Below are 6,000 nucleotides of genomic sequence, written 5' to 3'. Positions count from 1 at the left end.
TTGTGGTGCAATGACTGTTATATGTCAATTTTGCCTATCACTAAATTTATCTGATGAAAAACCATCTGATGGAAATGTACTCAATGTTGCAGCAAAGGTAAAGTTTGTCCAAATAATATACATTTTCCAGAATACCTGGCATATTTTTTAAAATTAATGATAAACAAAGATTCTGACAGTAAAAATTTCATGGAAAATATTTGTTGTTATATCATGTTGTTATTGTTTATTTGTTAATCAATTTATATATTATTTTAATGTACATTTTACTAATTTTCTTTTATCTCTGACACTTCTATTATAGAGAAAGGGTGAATAGTGATATTAAAATATTTCTTCTAATTAATTTCCTTTCAATGTGCATGAATTCATGCATCAGGCCACTAGTATATTGTACAAAGGTCTTTCTGGATAATCATCCAAGGGACCATTAAAATTCATTTACTAGTTTACTGGGGGCTGGTTTCTTATCCATTCTCAAGCTCAAAACACATAGTATTCTGAGCCCATGCTTTGAAGAAATCTAGTAATAAAGAGAGTTGTCTGTGGGAGGTCTGTTCCTTGTTTCCAAATAGTCATTAAGTGGACATATGGTGAATTGAATTCTTACCAACATTTCTGAACCTATTCAATTTTTTAAGGGAACTAAAGGGTAACATCAATTTGTAGGTGTTTTCAGAACTCTTTTTTGAAATTATATTTTAATTTTTCTATTGCTCGTTATATGAATTAAAAGTTGAGTATTAAAAAAATGGATTTTTGCAAAAAGTCAGTCAAGTCAAACATACCAGGCAGAGTTTGGGGTTAGATGTGTTGCAATGAATTGAATGCTTTCAATGGTGATATATCATTAAAAAATCAGTTTAGCGTTGCTTTTTGAGCATTTATTTGCAAATCACAAACAAGAGTTGTAGAAAGCAGTTTACTTCAGTGACTGTGTTCTCCAACTGCCTGGCATCTGATTATAAATTTGTGTAGCAAAAGGTATGTGCTGAGAAAGGAGGGTTAGCAGGGAAGGAGGCAGGGACTATAAGACATCTTTCCTGAGTAACTGAGTCATGAAGATAAGCATTGCCTATTTACATTTACTTCTTCAGCATCGCAAAGCCTATATATATATATCAGGGGTGAATTTTTGCCATCTTGATAACATTAGTCTCAGTTAATACTATTCCCTCTGTGCCCCAGAGGAAAAGATCAAATTACCCCCATAAACTTAGACAGTTGAGAGATTTTAGTAATTTTCCCATCTCCTTTCTCTTTCTCTCTTTATCTCTCTAGCCCTCTCTCTCTCTCTCTCTCACATAAACAGTATAAGACTATAAATTGATCTTAAGAAAAGTTATAATGTGATGAAATTAGGTTATTCTCCAATAAAAAATATTCAAACATATTAGAGTCATATTATTCTAGTGTACACAATAGTAGAATCTTCTCCTTTGTCTTTTCGGAGAAAGGCAAAAGGCTTCTAAGAAAGCTATGGATTCCAGTCTTTAATGGCTTTGAAAAATACCACACTTGAGGGTAGTAAGTTGACGCCGTTAGGAAAAAGAAATAATATTCTTATTTTCCTATTATCATAGGAGGATCTGCTGCCTGGGGAAAAATAATGACATGAAGGTTTATTTTCTACACATCAGAGACATTCCGAGATCTCTGGTAAACTGGTTCTGCAGCAAAAAACAAGCGCACTGCTCCAGTCGAGGACAGATTGTGCCCTGTGTGAGCAGACACCCCGACCCCTGCCTGCCTAATCTGTAAGTGGAAAGTCGACACGTGGCTCTCTGACACAGTTCTGACCTGACAAAGAAATATAATCCTCTCCAATAAGGTCAGAATGGCTAGGAAATCTCAGCTGTTTGCGATGGAGCTGATCTCCAGAGTCGAAGGGCCTGTTTATATCAACACACTCCCTCAGCCTTCCTTTCATTCTGGAAAGTGGAAAAATAAAGAAACTTGGAGAATCTCTGAAATTTTTCAAAATTGTGAACATCTTTCTGACTTGGTTTGCTAATTTGTTGGATACAATATAAATTATAAATACTTATTTTTTTAAATATATAATCTCAACCTAACAAGAATTAACTGTTTTCAATTACAATTTCCAATTCATCTCTTTTTCTGGGGACCCAGCTTTAAGAAACAGAATAAATTAATGGCAGATACCAGCCAAAATGCAGCATGCCCTCAGGATCCCCGTTTCCATAAACTCTTCCTGGTAAAAGAACTGAACACATATCCACATCACTAAGGTGAAGGAGACCTTTCAGTAAAAATCCTGGCTTAGGGCATTTCTTTTAATATATTTGGAATTATAATGGGGAGAGGATTTTCTCGTGGAGTTCTGGCCTCACATACCTTGGAGCTGCTGAATTCTGCACATCCCCGGGATTTGCAGGAGGTTACAGAACAAGATTACGCACCCTGATGATATATTTACTGCAAGGACAACCCGGACACAGCTGCAGCTTGAAACCAGAAATGTGTGCAGAGTCTAACCATGAAATACTTAAGGCTATTACTTCAATGAAGCATCCTTGTGTACTTGGGAAATGAAGCCAATAAATTTTCCTTTCATTTTCATTGTTGTTGGTGGTTTAATGTAATTTCATCTGAGAAGATGAAACTGGTACCTGACTTCATTATTTACTCATGTAAAATCAGGGCCAAAAAAAATAAATGGGTCCAGTGATAGGGATTGTATGTAGTTACCTGATTTGCAGAGAAATATAAGATAGAAAGCTCTAAGTTGGTGCAGAAAAAAAAAAAAGGGGGGGGTGAGGGTTGTTGGGGGTTTCCTCTCCTTTTTGGGTTAAAATGCAAAATTAAATGGCTTTAAAAATAATAGCACACTGAATTTCTCAAGTGGCTTCACAAGCCTTTATTTCTCTCCTAGTTCCTAAAAAATTATGCTGAGGGCATTGTGGACAGAGCCCAGAGCAATGTGTTATTTCAAATAATTATTTTAAACTTCTGTGGGTTTTTTTTAAATCAGCCTTTTCCCAGAGACCTGCACAGTGCATGGCACATGGTAGACAATAATTTTTGTTACTTATGTTTGCTGAGTAAAATTACAGCGGCCAGAATTACTCATGTAATCCTTCTAAAACCACATGAGCTAAATTTGACAGGTATTAATGTTCTCATTTTACTGAGAGGAAAAATGAATTGGTTTGCTCAAACTCTCTCAGCTAATGAGACAATCCTGAAACAGGTCTTTGAACTCTGAAACCAGTGTTTTTTTTCACCAAACAACACTACCTCCAGAGAAAAATAGATAATATAAAGGAGAGAAATAATACTAATGGAAGTAATAAACTATATGTGCTTTTTTGCCCGTCAGTAAAAGGGGGAAAAACCAAGAAGGAAACTTTGGAGTTGTACATTAATTTAAATGAATCCAATTCATCCTCAGATGAAAATGCTACAAGATAAAAGCCCCAAACTTTTTTTTTTTTTTTTTTTTGGCTCTCCAGCAACCTATATGTAAGTTAATGTAATTCTTTTTAAAGAACTCTTTATTCAAACTTTTGCAAGGGAAGACTTACCTTTTAATGGGAAATCTTCATTCTACTAGTATCATGGAAATAAAATACAACTTCACAAGTTTGGTTATTTATTCTTAATTTTAGCAGACTTTTCCCCTAAACTACTATATTTAGCACATAAAAAAGACAGACTCTGCAAGACATTCGGCCAGCCAGACTGGAAACATCCACTGGAGGCGTTTTAATCTGCCTGGGCTTGCCAGGACAAAGTGCCATCGTCTAGGTGACTTAAACATCAGAAATGTATTTCTCACAGCTCTGGAGTCTGGAGGTCCAAGGTTAAGGTGCGGCTGGTGAGAGTTCTCTTCCTTGTTTGCAAACAGCTCCTCTTCTTGCTGTGTCCTTACATGGCAAAGCGTAAGCTATCACTCTCATTCTTCCTCTTCTTCTAAAGCCACTAATCTCATCACAAGGTTTTCACCCCTCATGATCTGCTCTAATACCAATACATCTCAAAGGCTACATCTCCAAATATTATCACCCGCAGGGTTAGGATTTCAACACATGGATTTGGGGAGCACACACATATTCAGTTCATAACAGGAGGTATAACTAAAAGAAATAAAACTGATTCCATGAGATACAACACACTTTGGACCTTTGACAAGAGGATTATGGGTGAGGTTATGTCCAATTTTGAGCCACTCAATCGGAATAATAGAAATTAGAATAACATTTTACAACAGAAGAACAAGTAAAGCTAAACAGAAGTGGCTCATGCATTTGACATTATTAGTAAAGAAATCAGAGATATATAGTTCTAAACAAGTCAGCAGGAAAGTCAAACACTGATAATCAGGCCAGAAAAGACTTTTGACTTTAACTTGAGCATCTTGGAACTGTAAGGGCAGAAAAATCTTCATTTTAAAAGTGCACAATATTAACTAAATGCATTTATTTGAAATTTAAAATTATTCTATTGACAATGGCTTCAGATTTATTACCAAAGTGGAAGAAAATTAGCACATTTTAAATTTTGCCATGTTCTGCTGATTCAGCAAAAAAAGAAAACATGTATTATAATGCTGCTCTGTTTCAGTCTCTATGAAGAGAGGGTTGATGAGTAAAATAACCACCAGGTAACCAAATACTTGATTAATTGTGGTATTAAGGATAAAATCCTATACATGGTGGTATGCATTCATTTTGATTTGTCCTGACTACTTTCAAATAGTATTTATAGTGGCAAAAAATAAATCACTATGTTTGTCAACCCACATTGAATTGCAAGGTCCAGAAAACCCCAACTAAATGGCTTAAGCAGAAAGAGACTATAAGCCCATTTAGTTGAAGTCTTGAGGTACAGCCCACATCTAACACAACTAGATCCAAGGATTCAGAAAGGTCAACAGGCCTCGGTCTCCCTATCTTCAAATCTCAGATCTGCTTCTCGTGTGTGTGTTGGCTCCATTCTTAGGCACTCTCTGCTGTGGAGCAAGATGGCAGCCAGAAGCTGTAGTTTTTCATCCCATATTCCTGGTCACTGTAGTGGAAAATTAACAGCCCCCTCCCAGTCATGCTAGTAAAAGCATTTGAGCATGCTTTGATAGGACTGACTTGTGTCATGTCGTGGGCTCACTCTTGACCCAATTACTGTGGTCAGGGCAACAGAGCACACTGATTGGCCTGGCCTGGGTCATGTCTCCATCCTTGGCCCTAAAAGACAAGGATTAATCCCCTCTAAGTCACATGGACTTAGGATGGGAAAAAGAAAGTAAACAAGAAGTATTGAGGTTCTGTTAATTAAAAAAGGGGGAAATATTTTTCAAATATTCTTCAGGTAATTGAATGCTACTGATGTCTATCAGAATCACAGTACAATAAGATGGAATCATTGACAAATAGTGGAAACCAAAAGTCATGTATAAAGATGGTGGTCTTGGAGGACTGGGGTGGGAGGAAGGTGGCAGGGACACATGTCATAGATACCTGGACTGAGAAAAGCTAGAATGATCAACTGTAAAACTTTGCCCTGAGTTTCCTAGAAGTCAAGGCAAGGAGAGACACTCAATGGATCATGTAACCCCCCTAATCTAAGAAAAGGAAGGTCCCAGCTTGTCAGGTGATATCGATACTTCCCTGGCTCTGAATTCTAAGAATGATTTGCCTCCAAAGACTTTAAATAAGAAATTCTGAGCAACACAATGAAGTACTATATTTTCAAAAACAAGTTTTCAAATACAAGTGTTTCAAATTTCGCTCAATAAAAGCCAGTGACATAACATTGCACTGTAACTCTGTAAAGTCAATTATTCAAAAGGCTATAGTGACACAGTCCAAGTATGTAACCTAATGAAGGACTCAAAGGTAGAAAACCTGCAATGAAATACTAGCCCTGCCACTTTTTAGCTGAGCCATCTTTTTTAAGCTTATGTTTTTTAACTGTAAACAAGGGGTAATAATATCTATATTGCTTGACTATATGAGAGAATCAAATTAAGTAACATATGAA

This window comes from Cnephaeus nilssonii, assembly GCF_951640355.1.
Source record: "Cnephaeus nilssonii genome assembly, chromosome: 6".
NCBI classification, from domain to species: domain Eukaryota; kingdom Metazoa; phylum Chordata; class Mammalia; order Chiroptera; family Vespertilionidae; genus Cnephaeus; species Cnephaeus nilssonii.
This window is presented reverse-complemented; position numbering follows the sequence as displayed.